Source organism: Alexandromys fortis, unplaced genomic scaffold (assembly GCF_014885135.2).
Source record: "Alexandromys fortis isolate MF-2015 unplaced genomic scaffold, M_Fortis_MF-2015_v1.1 scaffold_1, whole genome shotgun sequence".
NCBI lineage: Eukaryota > Metazoa > Chordata > Mammalia > Rodentia > Cricetidae > Alexandromys > Alexandromys fortis.
The window spans coordinates 31,799,057-31,819,185 of NW_026067927.1; the positions used below are offsets into that span (position 1 = coordinate 31,799,057).

The following is a 20,129-nucleotide window of genomic DNA, read 5'->3' on the forward strand; positions in this document are numbered from 1 at the left end:
TGTGGGGTCTCTGAGTGGGGTGTGCTGCCATAGGGACCACTGCCTGCACACCCAGGCCTGCCCGGGGAGGAGAGCACGCCACTCTACAGTGTTCTCAGGGCTCTGCATTTCCTGCACAAGTGAGCAGTCCCATTGGTTCAGTCAAACACACACCCTCTAGGACCATGGTGGCCGTGACTTCTAAACACAAGGCTGCAGGAGGAGGAAGAGGACAGACACAGGCTATCTTTATCCAATTCCAAACCTCTATGTCCGGTTCAGAGGACCAGAAAGGCTCAGCTAGGGGGTATCCCGGTGGGACCAGCTCTGCACACGAAAAGATGAGACACATGTCTACGTCCTGGCAGCTCCTTTTCAACATGTCAGATCTCTCCATGGACCCAGGCACCATCTCTTCTCCCACTTGACCTTAGTGATCCCACCTGGGGTCTGTCTTCCTGGGCAGCTTAACATTTACAGTCTACCGAGGCCTGGTTGCCTGGACACAGTTGGCTACAGAGAACTCTTCCAACACGGTGTGAATAGAAACTGCAGAGAAGGACCAGCCTCTCTGCAACAGGCCCCCTGGGGGCTGACAGTTCCACCTGCCCTCTGGGAACCAGCATCCACATACTGCAGAATGGCAGGCAGAAAACTACGAGGCCCAGGCTTGTCAACGAGAACTCAATGATGTATCCAGAAAGCCGCTCACTGCAAGGCTCGTGTCTTGGGCTCTGGTCATGTGCTCGACAGCATCACCACATGCGGGCTCTCCACAGGGGGAAAAAAAAAAGAGTCCTTTGTGGGATATTAATAGCCTGGCCAGATGTGGGCATGCCTGGGGTATTTCCCTAGGAGTGTGCCGGCTCCCCACAGCTGCACAGGCAGGCATCAGCCCCTCCACTCAGGCTGCCAAAGCGAGTCACATGGTATGGGGGCGGGGCAAGTATTTACAAGATCGCTCTCCTCATCATAAACATGACATGCAGACTGAACAGGCCACCAATGCATTCAGGACATGGCCATTACGTGGAAAATCAGCTACAAACATGTACACTGCATCTTTGCTCCCAACAGAAAACAAGGGCAAAGGAAGCCTGATGCTGCACCTTCAACGTGCGGGCTCACCTCAGGCAAGGCAGGGTTGGTGCCTCAAGAGAAATAAGGTCAATGTGGAGACCCTCTAGAGCCCCCCAGGAGGTTGCTTAGGAGCTTTTCTTAGAAACCCAGAAACTGCAGCACTTACCAGTGGCCCAGACCCAGGGGATCAGAGCAAAGTCAAAGCCAGGGCAGCCACAGCACACTCTAGATCCGTACTGCTAAGGGCGCATGGCTGATGGCACATGCCACTGCAATTGCATGGATGGCCACATACCTTTCTAATAATCTATTTTATGTAATTCAGTACACAAGCATGCATAATATAGCCTTCTAATATGCACTTAACACACTTCAAAAGAGGCATACATAATCCCTTCTGGGTACTGAATCTTCAAAGCAGGCTTTGGCTTTGAACAGTCACGCTCCAGCACCTGGGCCAGGCATAGCGCTCACTTATGGGACTGGGCCATGTGGATCTAAAGCACAGGACAGCAATACGGCCCACACATGGCTGCTAATATAAATGTTTGGTTCCAAGGGCGCTAGGGGTATCCATGCTTCCTGTCGCTATAAATGGACCCTTTGCTGTGCCAATGGCAGAGCCCCAGGCTAGGGCTGCTCCCTTTGGGTTTGAGTGGCTGGACAGTATCACACTACCACATCTCCTGACACACTGGAGCCACTGAGGACCTGCCATCTTGTATACTACTCACGCAAAGCCTGCTGGAGATCTACACTGTGGACCTAATGTCTGGCTGATGCCACACAGGCAGGAGTTCATATACTAAGGGTCTCTGAGCTTCAGGGTCGGCACCTTAGACCCCGGATGCCCAAGGGGAAAGGGCCTGGGCATTATTCCAGGTCATAGCTTCCCAGGACTGCACCCACAGGACCAGAGAGACCTTCCCAGGCTCCATGAAACACACAGGAGTATCTCCTATTTTAGTATCATTTAATTAAATCTGTGGTGGCTCTCTTCAAAGCTTGTGCTTTAGATACTGAAAATAAAGCCACCTTCCTATACAAAAGTTGTTGGTGCCAAGGCAGATGAGCACACTCAGGGGTACTGGGTACACTCAGGGGTGGGCATACTTAGGGGACAAGTATCCTCAGCTGAGCCCACTTGAGCAGTGCAAGAGCGTGCACACAATGGGCCTGGTAAGACCTCATGGCTGCGGCTGGAGAGATTATGGATGGCTCAAGGTTACAAATCCTTTTTGCTCTTGCAGAGAACCAGAATCCAGTTCCCAACACCCACAGCTGGGTGCTCACAGCCACCTGTAAATCTAGGTCCAGGGGATCCATGCCCTCTTCTGGCCTCCTTGCAAGCATGTGGGATACACCCACACAAACACAAACACATAACTATAATTAAAACACACAAGAAAGATGAAGCCAGGCCCTGCGCACAAGTGGCACACACCCAAACAAACAAAAATACATAAATATAATAATTAAACAATCGTAAAAAACAAGAAATATGAAGCTGAGTACAGCAGCACACACCTTGAATCCCAGAATTTAGGAAGCAGAGGCAGGCAGAGCTCCATGAGTTCAAGGCCAGCCAGGTCTCCAGAGTGACTTCCAGGACAACCAGGGCTACATAGTGAGACCCTATCTCAAACAACAAAACGAAACCAACCAAGAAAACAAACCACAAAGACTACAGAATTGTGGGAAACCAGAACTCTGAAAGCTCAGACAGCTCAAAAGTGTAACAAAACTTAAAGCACTTTCCTTCCCGTCCTATGTGTCCCCTAACACATGCAAGTAGTGTGGATCTAAGACCAGACTGCAGGTGAGCATAGAGCCTTGTAACCTGCCACTAAGCAAGGCCTGTCCCTAATCCTGACATCTGCCCTGTCATAGGCTCGGTATTCCCAACAAACCCGAGGGGCACCCAAGCACCCCCAAACCATGCTTGTTAGCCAGACCTCACAGAACCTCTTGGCTGCCGCCTTCCATGCCTGGACACACCAGTTTCTCCCAGAGGCCACTCTTGGATTCTTGGCTGGATTTCCACTGTGGCGTCATAGAGACGGGCCCCCAGGGGCAACAGTAAGGACAATGCCTGCTTTGTCCCCACTCAGAGGACCCACCAAAGGCAAAGCTGCTTGTATGGGCCACTTCACACTGGGAAAGATGCTGAAAAGTTATTACAGTTTCCACCTCAATGCAAATCCTACAATATACAGCTTAATATTCCTAAGTATTTCCCTTCTAGGCAGCCTTTTATATGCAAACTACTGTGTTCCCCTTTTCCTGGGGGTGGGGGAGAGACAACGCCACCCTCCAAGACTGGTGACTTGTCACTCGCTGGGTGACTGACACTGTGGAGCATGCACCAGGCTTTTTCAGGGACACAGAAACCTGGGGCAGAGTTTCTTTTTAAAATTAGACACAGCGAGGTATCAAGAGCAGCTAGCAAGAGGACTGAAGAGCAGAGAGCTGTACAAGTGTGAGCCCGCCCCTCTTGCTCTCCGAATGCTTCCAGCACTGCTCTCCCTCCTTGTTGATTTCAGGACAGAACATGCACACAGTGAAACCGCAGATAAGGGGACGACTGTGTCCGTGATGAGAAAGCCGAGGCTTGGAAAATCTCTGAGCCGCCAGCTATAGCGCTGTGCTCACAGCCAGCCAACCAACTGGGCTTCCAGTGAAGACTCTGACACTTGAGCTGGGAAAGGCTAGGATGGCAAAAGCCGTGTCTGGAAAGTCTACTAAATGTAGGTGTGTTCACACACACCTTTAGTCAGAAACTCTGGCCCAGTCGTAGAAGTTATAGGGTCTTTGTGGCTGCCTCTCCCTTCAGTTCTGGAAGTGGCAGGCACTTGGGGGATTGGGATGAGGTTGGCACAATAAGGCCAAGCAGCACTGGGAGGTGGGTACCGTTACGGTGGTTGGAGGTTAGAGATAAGGCTGGAGATGCCCCTGAGAAAATGGCTAGATACTTTACCTTCACCACACTGTGCCTGACCATCACCTGTGACGAAAAGGTACCAACTCCCTGCTGAAGCTGCTGAGACAGGTTGGCATCACTACCACACAAGCACGTGCAGCAGGGTCCATGCATATTAGGCCCTCTGAGTCCTAGGCAAACCCAGAAAGCCTCTTCTTTCCACAATCCGAACACACAAGTGTAGTGACCGCAAAGAGCTGGCACATCACCCCCCAGCCCGCAGGTGAGCTCCCACCTCCACAGACTTCCCCACCCCAGGGTCAAGCAGTGGTTAGGAGGGCAGAAAAGAGGCAGGGCCAGCAGCTCTTGAAGCTCCCGAGGGAGGGAGGCAGGCCACCTTCAAAGACTCGGTGCTCACTCCTGAACACAAAATCCCCAGGGGATTTTTTTAGAGGGAGGAGTAAGGGTAAGCCATGCCAGGACTCAACCCCAGCTCCCTCCTGTCTTGCTGAAAGTCGGAAGTTGGTGCTGACCCAGGTGAATCTTCATTGTCAACTGACTGGATTTGGAGTCACACGGGAACACACGTGACTGTGAGGGTGTTTCCAGAGAGCTTTAACTGAGGGCGGAAGACCTGCCCTAAATGTGGGTTGTTCTATGCTAGGGCTGGGGCACCAGACTGAACAAAAAGAAAGAGAGGTGAGCACCAGCCCATGATTCCCTCTGCTTCCAGACTGCGGATGAAACCTGGCTGCCTCAAGCACCCGCGCCACTCCTTACCTGACATAATAGTCTATCCTTAAACTGAGCCAAACAAACCCTTCCTTCCTTACGCCACTTTGGTTCAGTATTATGTCACAACAGGAAAAGTGAGAAATCCATCATCCAAATGGGTTTCTCCCAGAGTCCCTTGCTGGCAGGCTGTCCCCCTCCATCCACACGGGGCCTTCAATGCCTCATCCAAACAGCGACCCCTTTGGCAGGACCGCCTCAGTTTTCATGTATGTAACAGAACCAACTGCTGACTCATGGGGTCACCTCCCAAGGGGACACTTCTTTGGCAAGTGGGTTTTGTTACTCACCTAGGGACCAGGATTGTCAGACATGTCGGCATTCAGAACCTGGCTGTGTTCCAGTGGTGTTAACAGAATCTGAAACAAGAATTGGAAAAGGAGGTATCTTAGCAGAACCAAAATGAGTCAGCTAGTTAGCCAGACAGAACACATACAACACAGACAGACAGACAGACACACACACACACACACACACACACAGTCACAGACACACAGTCACAGACATACACGAGACTCTTCAAGAGCACTGCCCAAGAGAGGAGTCTGTCAGGGAGAGCAGCCCTCCCGCCAGGTGAGCTCTCAGGACAAGCCCCACGGGAACAGGGAGGATGGAGGCGGTGTCTGCCTCTCCCTGACTTATTCCTTCTCTGCTAGCCAGGAGCCAGAGCAGCAGTCTCCGCAGCACAAACTAAAAGCTGGTGTGTGGAGGAGGGCAGGAGATCATGGGCTGGGAAAGATAATCCAGTCATCATAAAACGTGACACTTCAGAGCAAACGAGATGGCACGCTAGGTAAAGCGCTTGCCCCCACACACGACAATCTGAGTTTGATTCCGGCTACCCACATAACAGAAAGAGAACTGACTCCCACAAGCTGTCCTCTGACGTCCACACATGCACTGGGGTGCACACAGAACACACACAAACAAACGTCTTCAAAAGACTGACATTTTAGCACAACCCTTCCAAACCGGCCCCTGAACTAGAACTAAACACTAAGAAATATCGGTGTTAGCACACAGTCAACCGTTTTAAAGAGAAGATAGAGAAGAAACCAGAATACCAGAATTGATGGGTGTTTTTTTTTTTTTTAAATAAGCAAAGCAGAAAGGGTTGGACTATGTAACACACAAAAAGGGGGTATAGAAACAGCAGGCAGAAAATGCTAAGGCCACCTTCCCTAGGGGCTCCTGAGAGCCCCAGTGTCCCCAACCAGAGCAGGAAACTGCAGAGGACAAATCAAAGATGGTGGGGGTTCGGTACCATTAACTACACAAAGAGTAAACAAGATGTCATTGCCTCTTCCAGGTGGGAGCTAAGTGACCCAGCCAGTGATGGGGATGGCTCAGGGAACTCCCAACCCAGCAGGGTCAAGAAACAACAGCCGCCTGGCCTGACGTTGGAAATTTCCTGGCATACACCCGGCTGCTGTTGGAAGAGGACCTTCCAAATCCATGTGTTGAAATCTGGCTGCCACTGTGCCATCAGGAAGAGGGCAAAACTCCATCTCCATACTCCTACGTCACTGGCGTTTGGAGATGTGGCTTCTGCAAGGTATTACGATGAGGTCATGAGGGTATGGCCTCCATGGTGACATTAGTGGCTTTAAAGAAGAGGAAGAAACCCACGCTGACATGCGGTCTGTCTCACTGTGTGATGCCCTTACCATGATACCCTGCATCAGAAGGTGCTAGACAGACACTAGCACCCTGCCCCTGGACATCATAACTCTAAACTGTAAGCTGGATAAAGTTCCCTGCTTTATAAATGGCCCAATTAGAGCAACAGAAAAGGGACCAAGACCTGCTCCCGCTCAGACACAAAGATGCGTCAAAGGACATTCCCGGCAGTGCAGCAAAGCCATGGAAACAGCCTCAAGGACCACCAGCCAGTGATCAGAAAGTGAGTTACAGTTTGTCCAAATATCCAAATGCTAGGCAGCTGTAAGGAGGAAGCCATCACCCTGTGTGGACCTGGAATGGCCCAAGGCAGAATAGGGGTGGACAGAGATGGCCAGAATGGGACTGTGGCTCTGGCTTTCAGGTGTGCCTCACTCGAGTGTGTGAACAAGTGTCAGGAGACAGTCACGGTTCTCACACTCTGGGTTAGATCTGGGAGTCAAGACAACTTGGTCCTTCTCTGTTAGTGACCTTGTGTACTCCAGTAGACACATGCCACAGTCCTCTAAATGAGAGCACACACACACACACACACATATACACACACGTATACATACATACACACACACACACACACACACATATGTTCCAAATGCACAAACCCATATATGCTGGAAGAGGCCTTTCTCCTTCTCCCAGAAGCCCTACCCACTCACCCACCAACTCTGAGATATGCATTCTTAGCCACTGCCTCTTCTAGGAGCCTCAGTCAGTGGTTTTGACATGGGAATACTGCCACGGATGAATGAAAACCAGACCCTTGGGCCCCATTGGTCCTGCAGTGCAGAGGGGAGCACAGGAAAGTGCATTCCTAATGGATTCCAGGCCTGTGCTGCTGAAGGCCTCTGGGGCCACAGCTGGAAGCTGCTCTTTCAGGAACCAGCATGGGAAAATTCAGCAACTCCACTGTTTCTTACAAGGATCAGCCTGCATCCAAGTGGTCCCAACACGCTATGAGAAGATGCAGAACCAAAACGAAGAAGGTAATTCCAGGAGAGACGTACTATTAGCAGCTCAAGAGTGTCAATGGGGAGTCCCTGCTACTAATACCTCCAAGAGGCCCTGGCACCCATGGGTGCTCTATCCCCAGCCTCCTGTAGCTTGAAGCACTCTCTCTGGCAGGACACTCTTGGTTGCTGGCCAGCTCAGAGGTTACCCCTAGAAGCAAGGATGGGGTCCCCTAGTAGAGACATCTGGCAAAGTGTATCAGGACCATCTGGGCGAATGGACAGTCTAGGCCAATAAGCCTCCAACACTGTACATGAGTCTAAAGAACACAAAGTGACAAGTGTGACCACCCTGATGTCACCTGAGCGCCCGAGTGCTTGCAGAACAATGTCAGTGACAGGCGAGACCCTATGCTGGGTTCTAGAAAGACCACTGCAAGGAAACCCCTTCCTGACACTCAGATTCATGGCGCCAGTCTAAACAGACAAGGCCACGCACAGGCCTTCAGGTCTGATTTGGTATCCCAGGTAAGCAGTCAGTCACAACAGACCCTGGGGACCAAACCTTGGACCAGTTTCCCTCCGCTCTTAGATCCCATGGTCTTCAAGCCACTCCCGGTACACGTTCATCCCTACCTACGCCCGGCTCTTCCCTGCAGAGCCTACACCCCTTCAGGACCTCCACCCTTTCCCACTGCCTCTGTTTGGTTTTGGGTTTTGTTTACCTTCCTTACAGTGCGGGAGATGATTCCCGGTCTCTTCAGCGCGCTAAGCCATCTGCCGCCAAGCTTCATACTTCAGAGCCTTTTTTTTTTATTTGAATATGTACAGATCAAAAAATACTGGGGCCCCCAGTCCTCAAAAGGTGTTATATAGCAATACTGTCATACAACTAAGCAGAGGCAAGAATGATCTATCACCCTTGAGGATAGCTTGTCACCATACCAAGAGTGCCAGAATAAATTTCCAATAGGCTTTATTCACCCCTGGCAGAATAGCCTATTGGTGAAAACTGGGGTGTCCTAGACATCATAAGTATCACAAGATGGTCCTGGGGCCAAACTATTTCCTGAATGACAAGGGAACTACTAAACAAATTCCAGAAGGCTGAGATGAAGTGTAGTAACTCTTTCTAGCAGTTCATTAAACTGGTTTGGTTAGGAGGGGAAGTTCTGGGGGGCTTCAATAATTCCCAAGCGGCAGAACACGGTACCAGAATGCCTCTGTATGTACATCATCCCTTTATATGAATTTCATCTCAACAACAAAAAGCTACAGGAAGTCAAGGGATGTTGGGATGAATTCCCGATGGACACAGATGGGCTCTTCCCGCGGGAGGGCATCGGCTGCCCCTCCACTATGCAGGAGCCATTTGTACATCCACAGATGTCTGTGTGGTCAGTGGTCTCTGACTTACGGTTCTGCACACAGTCAGGAGTCCCTCGATCTCACATCCACTTAACCATTACTTATTCCAAAGCCTGAGGCTAGAAGAAAAGAGGGAACACAATACTGGGGTTCTGGAGATACAGGGGATAGTTTGGGGGAGAATCTATGCATGAAGGGACAGTTACGGGTGGCCCCTGCATTTCTGGGGAGGCAGAGCAAGTGGGTGCGCAGGGAAAACAGGAGTGAGGAACCAACCAGGCCCATGACAGCAAGAACCGAAGACCTGAAAATCACAGCAGAGTGGAGCTCTTCTAGGAGGTCACGAGCCTGACTTTTAACAGTGCCCCACACGGCTGTGGGGCTCCCTGGCCTGTGTCACAGTATCAGGGACATGTGCCAGTGGGTGAACAGGAAGTTCAAAACCACTTCCTGATTCAGGGGTTGAGGCTCAGTTGGTAAAGCGCTTGTCTTGCAGGCTTGAGGACCTGAGTCCAACCCCCCAGAACCCATGTGAAAAAAGCCGGGCTAGTCATGCATGCTTTTTTTTAAATTTATTTATTTCTTTATTAATTAATTAAAGATTTCTGTCTCTTCCCCACCGCCGCCTCCCATTTCCCTCCCCCTCCCCCAATCAAGTCCCCCTCCCTCGTCAGCCCAAAGAGCAATCAGGGTTCCCTNAACAATTTTAAAAATGAAAGAGAGAGAGAGAGAGAGAGAGAGAGAGAGAGAGAGAGAGAGAGAGAATGGTTGTTGCTTTTCCTGTGCCTCCAGAACTCTATTCAAAATCACTTAGAAGAGCAATCAGGGTTCCCTGCCCTGTGGGAAGTCCAAGGACCACCCACTTCCATCCAGGTCTAGTATGGTGAGCATCCAAACTGCCTAGGCTCCCACAAAACCAATAGGTGCAGTAGGATCAAAAACCCATTGCCATTGTTCTTGGGGTCTCAGTAGTCCTCATTGTCCGCTATGTTCAGCGAGACCGGTTTTAACTCAGGCTTTTTCAGACCCAGGCCAGCTGGCCTTGGTAAGTTCCCGATAGGACATCCCCATTGTCTCAGTGTGTGGGTGCACCCCTCGCGGTCCTGAGTTCCTTGCTCGTGTCATGCATGCTTTTAAAGCCAGCACTGGAGGGACGGCCAGAGTCAGGAGAACCCTGCCGTCTCACTGATGAACCAGCAAGAGCAGGCCAGTGAGAGGCCTTAAAAAAAAGTAGGAGACGGCTGGAGAATAAGTCAAGGTTCTGGTCTGGCCTTTGTGTGCACGGGCAAACACACGTGTACCTGCACCTGCAAGTGCGCGCGCGTGCACAAACACACTTCCTAATCCAAACAAAAAACTAGGAAAATCAGCTGAGTTCACCTCACTGATAACGAGTTTATTTTCATTTCTGCCAATCTAGATTCTCTTTAGGGCTGACAAAACAACTCTAAAGGCCTGGGGTGGGGAAACAGGTCAGGGCCACCCAGGGCCTTCCCTTCCCTGAGCTACCACAGGGCTGCAGGAAGTCCCAGGCTGATGCCCTGGCATCACACCTATAACAGCTTCTGCTAGAGATGTGCAAATGTTCAGACACACTAACACTCGAAGGATCACGCAAGCACACGCACAGTAGGCCTCCCATGTGAGTAAGCACCCGTGAGCCTACTCAGTACCTCAGTGAGAGTCACCACTGCCCAGAGCGTATGCTAGTAAGGTGGGGCCCAGCCTGGCAGCACCAGCTGTGCTTGAGATGTCTTGTCAGCATGGACATCCCCAAGGCCCCTCCCACTGCCCTCTTTGTCTGCCGTCAGGACCCAGCATGCAATGCCCGTAAACATGGTGAGAAGGAGAGCCGGGCATCCACATGTGCAGTCACATCCTGAGCACAAATGTGAAGTAGACATGGGTTACAGAACCTTCTAGGAGGATGCAGCTCCCTTCCAAGCACTCCTGTTACTGTATAACCTGAGGTTTTGAAGTCCAAAGCTCCGGGGGACAGGCCCTAGAAGGGCTTTGTTACTCTTTTACAAGCCGTCAGAGCAGAATATAAAAAGGTCACCAGACTCCTGGAGGGAAAGTGAATTCATCTTCCCAGCTCTTAGCCTGCGCATGAAGGTTCCCCGGGATGCGGGGGCTCAAGTTTCCATAAGCGGAACCCCAGCAGCATTTGGAACAGCACCACCTCTGCCTCCTTCCTGGCCACCATGGGTAGAGCCGAGTACACGTCCCCAGTACCACACCCTGCTCTAGCATCACCATACCCTAACTGCCCAACTCTGCAGAATCAAGGTGACTCAGAGATAGCCCAGAACCCAGAAAGACAAGAAGCAATGTGCTATCTACTAGATGGCTCAGCCCACAGTTCAGACTCACGCAGACCTCTTAACACATGGGTTCCACAAATGTTCAGAAACTGAAGCTCTACAGACACAGTCTTTGACCCTTGTCATTTTCCCCTTCCATACTCCCACTGACGTGGCGCATAGATGATCTCGGAATGGTGAGGAATTTAGGTGTATGGACGGATTCTGATTGTTGTGTGTAAGCACCACACACACCATCGTATGAAAAGATCGGGGCATCTTTGAATTCTGTGGATGGTTCTAGGACCCATTTCATCCCCTCAGATACAGATGGATAACTGTGCACACTGGTGCAAGTCACCCGGTGGAGATACTGACTTTCATGTCCTTTACTCCTTCGTTTTCCGTGTGTGTGTGTGTGTGTGTGTGTGTGTGTGTGTGTGTATGCACTTTGCAAGCGTGTGCTTATGCATGTGGAAGCCAAAGGTTTAGGTTGGAAATCATCCTCAATCGCTCTCACGGAGGCAAGGCCTCTCAATCAAACCCAGAACTCATCAATATAGCACTCCCTAGGCAGCTTGCTGTGTGGATCCCATCTCTACCTTCCATGGGTAGAGCAGTGAGGCCACCAGCTCAATGGGTATTACTTGGGTCCTGGGGATCCAAACCCAGGTTCTCACACAGACACAGCAAGATCTTTAACCAGTAACTCAGACATCTCTTCAGAGTCTGGCCCACCGCTATTTTAACATAAAATGTCCGTACACGATATATCTGTATACATGGCTACGTTTTGGGACTACTCTGGATTCTGTTTCCACAAACAAAAACCACGGGTTCCTTAGGAAAGGAGGGAAGGCACGGTCCTTAGAGAACCTACTCTAGACGAGATCACAGTGGAGGTTAGTCTTCTAGCAGGCGTGAGCTGTCAGCAGGTGGACGCCATGTCACACACACAATTTGAAGGGGCAGCAGACAGCTGCGGAAGGCCGATGACAGCCTAAGACTGAACAGCAAAGCACAGTAGCTACAGAGACCACTCTTGGTACAACACAGGCCAGGACAGCCACTGTATTTGGCCTACATAACCCAGCATTAATTCCATTCGGTGCCTGGGCATAGCCTGGGGTCCTTACAGTCCCATATGTCCTTTTGTGGCGGGGACTTCTAAGCCCTCTCCATTTTCAAAAACTTCCTCTCCCTCTCTTTTAAAGATACTTATTTTATGTGCATGTCTGTGCACTATGTGCATGCAGGAGTCCATAGTGGTCATGAGGAATCGGATCCCTGGGAACTGCCGTGTGGGTGCTGGAGACCTAACCCCAGCCCTTTGCAAGAGCAGCCAGTGCACTTAATCATGGAGCCGTCTTTCTAGCCCCAACCTTCTCTCCTTTTATTCCTTAAAAGTCATTCTCGCGTTCGAAAGCCCAGCATGACACAGATTTGTCTAATTAAATGAAGCAAAATGACTTGCCTGAGGAATTACTAAAAAGGGGAGGAACCTTTTCCCTCACCTAAGATGCTCCAATATATCAGGACAGGGTAAGAATCTACACAATCTACAGCTTCCATCATCCAAACAAGGCAAATGGGAACAATGTGCCCTTCAGAAGGGAAGGACACAGTCGATCATCTTCACTCAGCAGAAACAAAAGACAGTGGTGCTATGGAGACACAGGTTGGGCTGCCTGAGGAGCCTGAGGCTCACCCTCGGGACCTCCTGGACTAACACCACAAAAAAGAATCTCAGGGCGAGTCATACGTTCAGAGAGTCCACAAATGTATTAACTAGAGATAAGGCATAGCATATGAGCCAGAGTTGAGCTGGTACTTGGAGCCACACAAGTATCTTTGCAATGTCTAGACATTATATTATATATATATATATATATACATAATATATATGTATGTATGGTGTACATATGCATATAACACATATACACCAATTTCGTAGCTAAGTCGCACTGCTCAAAGAATATAACTTACAACAAGATTTGAAGTTTAAGCTAGATTTTTAAAAATTATTTTATTACTTTGTGTGTGTGTGTGTGTATGTGTGTGTGTGTGTGTGTGTGTGTGTGCCATGTGCAAGCCTAGTACCTGGGAAGGCCAGAAGAGGGCACTGGATCCCCCGGAACTGGAGTTACAGAAAGTTGTGGACCATGTGGGTGTTGGGAATAGAACTTGGGTCCTCTGAAAAAACAGCCAGTGCTCTTAACTGCTGAGCCATGGCTCTAGTTCCTACGCTAAGTTCCAGACGTTAAGTGTATGAGCTAGTTTACTTATTTCAGAAACGTCAAGGATTTTCTTTTGTGAATGGAACCGTCATGTGCGCTGCTTATGTGCAGAGTGACAGAGGCGTGCTGACACGGGCACATGCAAGGCTGCAAGCTTTCTGAGGAAGCGCAGCTGCTTGTTTTGTTGTCGTGGTTTAAGACGGAATGGCCTCACACTCACTACACAGTGGAAGGTGACTGTGAACTTCAGTCTTCAGGCCTTCACCTCCAGAGTACTGGGATGACAGACAGGTGTGCACCACCACACCCATTCCACACAGTGCTGGGGATTAAACCCAGCGCCTGGTGCTCGTGAGGTGCTCGTGAGTCAAACGCTAACACCTGAGCCACATCTCCAGCCCCTCTTGCTGTTTTTAATGTCCTTGTTTGAGACGTCCATAGGAGGGCAAGCACTATTTCTGTAAGCAGTTTTGACTTTTCTTTTTCAGTTTGACTCAGAGTCTAAGTCCCAGCCCTGCGATTCTCCGACTTCCTCTCCTGCCTCACTCCACTTGGCAGGCTTGTCTGGGCTTCCGAGCAGGCTAACAAGCAGCCTTTGTGGAACAGACAAAGCATAAATGAGTCTGTATGTTGGAACAGTCACCTGGAGAGTGCTCACAGAGGAGGGACAATCTCATCCTCATTCTCGCCTACAAATTTCCTCTTGCTGTACATAAAGTCCCCCCGGGGGACTGCTTCCAGGTAGCAGGCTGGCCCTTCTGGAGACAATGAAGACACACAGGTCACTGGGGTACAGCGCATTAATTGGTTAGTCCTGGCACCACCTGCCACCAGGGCTGCAGAGCCTTGGTGTTCGTCCTAGCACACACCACTGAGTCCCTGAGGAGACCAAGGAGATGGGCCCCTGGGCATGAGGCAAGTGATAACTGCACTAGATCGAGTCTACAATGTGTGGACAACTGCGCAGTGCTCACCGTCAGCCAAAAGAGGAGTCACCGCCACAGACCCCACAGACGCCAGCGCTATAAACAAGAAATGCCTGGCTTGGAAGAACACACCCAATTCTTTAATATCTACAAACAACCCAAACTCACCCAAGATACAGTCTCATCAATACTGTAAACATGAAGGAAATTGAGCATAATTAAAACCCTCAGAAACAGACACTGAAAACGTCTACCTAACATAAAAGAAAGAAGGAACTAACAACAGTCTATATCACCTCTTCTAGAAATGGGGAGAAAAACGACAAGGCTGGCACTGTCTTGAGAGCAAAACAATCAATTCCTGCTTAATCACCTCAAAAAGAAAGGAAAACAACGAAAAAGAACAAAACGACCGCACTTATTTGATTGACATGTCTTAAAATTTTATTTATTTTTGGTGCTGTGAATATCACCAGGACAAAACAAACTGGTGCCCTTGGAAATAAATTTATATGAATAAACTAATAAAATCTTACATTACAAATGGATCTTTTCTAATGAAAACATTTGTGTGTGTGTGGTACATGCACCTGTCTATGTGTGTACTCATGCCCATATGCACACGTGTGGAGACACAGGTCAGCATCAGGTATCCCCCTCTATGGCTCCGCAGTATTAGCTTATTCATTATCGAGGGGGACACACACCTACCACAGCTGCCACGAGGAGGTCTCCCCCTTTACCTCTTGGGGCAGAGCCTCTTCAGTTGTTCCTCTCCCACTATGTAACTCCAAGCAGTGCCAGCAATTCCCTGGTCTCCACGGTCCATCTTGTCATAGAAGTGCTGGGATTACAGATGTGTGGGTTCTGAGAATTGAACTCAGATTCCCAGACTTGCAGATTTTGAATCCTGTAATTACTGATGAAATGGAGACCTCAGGACAACCCATCTACTCCTTTAGAATTTCAAGAAATCATATCCTTTACTTTCCAGAGCAAAAGGCAACCAAGAGTGTAACAGAACACATTCTGGGCCTGGGTGTGCAGCTCACATTCTTGGCCACACAATAGCCCTGTCACCCAAAGCTTAATCTTCCAGCTTCAGTTACCTACCATCAATCATGGTCCAAAAATAAGTTTGTGACTGCATGCTGCTCTTTGTAGCATGAGCGAAGTCTTTCGTGACCTTGCCCCATCCTGATGGGCTAAGCCATCCTCTTGCACAGTGTATCCACCGTGTGGATGTTATCCACACATGCGTCACTCAACAGCTGTCTCGGTCATCAGGCTGGCCGCCTCAGCAGCACAGAGCTTGAATTCCAGTAACCCCTATCTGATTTACTAATGACTCTAGAGCACAAGAGGAGGGAGCTGTGGGGATTTGGATCTGCAAAGTGAAGCCCCAGGAAGTGCTTCTTTTAAGAGAAAGGCTGCGTGTTTTCAACCTAAGGAAAGAAATAAGACAGACTGAGATTGCTCAGATCTACGGTACAGTGAGATTTTTCCGTGAGTGTGTGCACATGTGTGTGTGTCTAAGAGAGATTGTGAGCTAGTGTAGCACACATGCACTCGTATCAGAGCCCTTTTACATTTTTATAGAGAGTCATCAAGTTGCCTAGGCAGGCCCTGGAATTGCAATCCTCCCCTCTCATCCTCCGCGGTAGCTGGCACTGTAGATGTGTACCCCAGACAAGCTTGCTGTTCAACTTTTACTGTGCCTAACTTATACTTAAACTCTGCTGTAGGTCTGTATGTATACAGTTCAGTACTGCCATGGGTTCGGCCACCCACCAGTGGACTCTTCCCCAGATGCCCTGCAGGAAGTGGGGCCAATGGTAATCCATCTTGAGCTGACCGTGATCTTATAAAGAAATGAACACAGAGAGCATAAGCCCACCTTCTGGTTACACAAGGCAGACCCAAGGGCCAACAGAGGGGACTAAAGCTTGCTATATATGCATGAAGCCTGGAGTTTGGATCCCCAGAGCCATGTAAATGCTGGGTGGGCATGGAAGCCCACTCATAATTCCAGCTTCAGAAGGCAGAGATGGGATCCCCAGAAACAAGAGTCTGGTTGAGAGACCTTGCCTCAACAAGGAAGGTGGAAGAGCAATCCAGAATGATGCCTCAACCAACCTCAGGCCTCCACATGCACATGCACACGCACACACGCGCACGCACAACATACACACACACATGCACATGAACACACACACACATACACACACATGCACAACATACACAGATATACACACACAGAGGAGGAGGAAGAAAAAGCCGGACCCAGATCCTTTCACTCAGGTCATTCTGGGAACTACCCAGAGAAGAGAGACAAAAGACGACAGGTCCTTATACCCACAGTGATTACTTATGACTTCACAGGGATGGGAAGATGGCCTCTGCCCCAATGGCTCCAGCCCCACTATTGATACATGGGCACCAGGTCCTACACACAAGTTGCTTCCTTCCTTCCTCCCCCCATTGCCAAGAAAGCTCACTGCAACGAAGTCCAGCTGCAAAGTGCAGCTTCAGACACCTGGAACCAATAAACATTGGGGATAAACTCATAAACATTGGGGATAAACTCGGCCTTAAGCATCGCCACTCTGCACTGGCAGGCACGTCAGCCTGAGGAACCTTCGCTTCAGATGAGTGTCTGAGGTTGGGTTAGGAAATCACTTGCATCTTAATCCAAACAAGAGCATCTGCGAGATTACACAGGACGCATAAACATAAACAGACCTGTTCTTCCATGGCCCTGGTCATCAGCCATCTTCCTCTGTAGACAGGAATGGAACAATCTAGTAAATGAGCTCCATAAACCACATTTCAAACAGCTTTTCTTTTTTCAAGATCAGACACACTCAAGCTGTCCATGGAAGCCAAGGAGCTTCAGAAACCCTACATGGCTTCCTTAAGTCGCTACACTTGGTATCTTTGAGTTGGACGATTCCCAGAGCAAAGGCTCAGGCATGTATATAGTCAAGTCATGGCTCTCGGACCTCTCCTGACCCTTGACAGTGGGTCAAGGATGGGATTGTCCATGCTTGTGGGTAAATTAATCTTCCCTCAGTGAGAAGCTAAGCCTGGGTTAAAGCTGGGAACTCTGGTTGCGAGTCAAAGGTGGGGTCCTGCAGTTCAAAGGACCAGTCAGCAGGTCCAAATCGGTAGCCCTTGCTTCAGGACCTGAGGGTGGCACACTGTGGGCAGTGACTGATTCTGTCACACTAACACCCCACTGTCACTAGGTGCACCCACAGAAACCCTTGGATCAAGATGCAGGATGTCCCCAATGGTCCTGCCAGCTTCTCAGAACTTCGGGCTAGCCACAAACCTCAACCCCAGGCTACCCGGAAAGACCTGACTTCCTAGAAACAGCTAAATTGAGGCTTGGCAGGAAACCCCAGAGACTGGGAAGCAGGCAACCCTGAGGCCTGTACCCTAAGATGCCTGCGGAAGACAGGCCTTCTAGACCCCAAGGTTCTTGTGACACTGTCTGTAAGCCTGGCTCAGGAAGGACACCGGGACACACACTGACTCCAGTCTGTGAGCAAAAGCCTGGTGTTGTGAGCCACCTGTTCACAGCCCTGTTACTGAGGCCCAGGAGCCCCCTCTCCACTCTGATAACACAGGGCCCTCCACCCCCAGCCCTCATGGCTGGCTCCACCCACTCGTTGGCTCATTCATTATCAGCTAACTACTCTTCCCCCTGAGCCAGGCCTGCTGGGAAAGAAGGCAGAGCCCCTCCCCCACCAGTCAGTCCTGGCACCCTCCATGCACCACTCTGCTCCCAGCCCGCTGTTCTCCTGGCAGCTCCTCTCCAAGCCTCTGCAGATGCCAGCACACCAGGCTCTCTCTGTTCAGAAGGGATTACTTATGGTTGGATGAACCATCCAGTACAAAGGTCAGATACCAGCATGCCAGGGAGCAGGGAGGCGAACTTCAGCAGCTCCCAAGAGGGAGGAAGAGCCGCAACCTACATAAACATTTTCCCCAGAAAAAGGAAACAAAATAGCCAAGTTCAGTGGCTTTCTGATGAATGCTCCTGGGGCCCTGAAGCTGTAGCATGGGGTCAGAAAAACAAAGCCAAATCTTGGGAAGGACCAAATGTCCCTTAAAGTGGCACAGAAGGAGTTACTCGTTACTGGAAGCAGTTGTGGGCCCCTAAACATGAGGCTAAAGGGACAGGAATGAAGAGGCTGTCCCAGCGAAGCAAACAGTCAAAGTGTGAGGCTCAGCCTACAGGAGCCCAGAAGGTGACCCTGCCAGCAGACAGCAACCTTCGTCCATGCCTTAGTGGCCTGGTGACTTACAAGATGAATGTGGAGCTGTGTGCTGCTAGGACAGGCCAATTCCCTCTTCTTGTTCACCCTGAGCAAGCTCCCTACATGACAGAGGCAGGACATTCACCTGTCCCCTAAGGCCTACCCAGGTCCAGGGCCCAGGCCCCCAAGACTGTGGGCCCACTTTAGAGCAGAATTTGACTATGTAGGGAAGTCCCCATGAGCAGAGAGGACAGTCCCACAGGAGAGGAAATGGTTGGGAGCAATCTACATCCACCGCATCTGGCCGGACACTCAGCCAATGTGACCAGGGACGAGAGAGCTGAATAGCTGATCCAAGAGAAGCTTGCATCAGTCTGTGGTATCCTGCGGAATGCTCCTGCATCCTCCATCATTCTAGATAGGCCAGTGGCCCTAGAGGGAGGATTTTAGCTCCAGGCCAACAACAGACTTCTAGAAAATGACTTCTGTGAGCCTCCCAACAGTCTGTTAAATATAGGAAAGCTTCCAGAATGCAGACTTCAGCCTTCTGTGCACCCACATGCATTCACATACAAGGGTGTACATGTGCAAACTGGTATTCACATGGATGCCCACATACTCGCATGCATATGCACACACTGGTCCACAAACATGTGCACATGTTCACACACACGGAAGCAGGCACCCACATGCATACACATGCACACATTGATACACACGCATGCATACTCATGCTCACAAACAGGCAGGCCCAGGAATGCCCCACACACACCACAGAAGCCACCTTAGGGGGCTCTACCACTCTCAGGAGCCACTCCATACCATGCGGGCAGCCACCCAAGCTGAGCAATGCCTAAAAAGCAAAACGCACCAAGAAAAAGTCAAGGAGGTAGCAGATTGGACAGACACCCCCACCAAGAGCCAACAGATGCGGGGTGCATGCAACACAGGAGCCCGTGGCTCTCCGAGGACTAGATGCAGCTGCCCAGCATGGCACAGAACACGCACATCTACAGCATAGCAGTGAGCAAAGAGAGCAGAAACGGCTACACTTTGACCAGAGGGTCGGTCGGGGATGTGTATGCGCGCGCGCGTGCATCCGGAGCACACACTCATGCCTGAGAACGGTAGCAAAAGGGGAAAAATGTCAGAAAAGCAAGCTGTTAATGGCAAGGACCCAGATCGGGGAGGAAACTCTTTGCTTTCTTTCTCCCTTTTCGAAACAATAAAAAGGCCATTAAAATAAAGGAAAAGTGAGTCAGCACCCCTGGCTTCCTGTTCACACTGGCGATTCCACGAGGACCTCTGCAGAGACCCCCTCGACAGCGAGAGAAGCTGACCCAGCAGACAGAAGACTCCCTTCCTGTTTCCCCCAACTTAGAGGCTCCGCCATTCTTTTGTTTCCACAGTTTCCCACTCGTGCAAGAGGAGCTGTGGTTTCCATTTTCCTGCAGATAAAGCTCCACTGGAAGGAATCCCAGGGTGGGTGACTGCCCGCCAACGCCTGTGCCAAGCCCCTGTCCCCACCTCCCGGGTCACCCGCCTTACATCTAGTCCCAGCGAGTGAGCCACTGGCCTTTTCTCCTGCTGCAGGAGGCGGACAGGCTCACCATGCCACATGGGTGCGACTTT

General features: G+C 50.3%; 1 protein-coding gene across 3 annotated transcripts in view; it reads right to left on the reverse strand.

Moving 5' to 3' along the window:
• LOC126502569 (semaphorin-4D) overlaps positions 1 to 20,129 on the reverse strand; it is an 86,303-nt gene that overhangs the window by 54,625 nt on the left and 11,549 nt on the right. For all 3 annotated transcript variants that reach the window (XM_050143700.1, XM_050143698.1, XM_050143701.1), the window contains exon 2: positions 5,062 to 5,130. The gene's annotated coding sequence lies outside the window, so the exon portion shown is untranslated. The remainder of the gene's footprint in view (positions 1 to 5,061; positions 5,131 to 20,129) is intronic.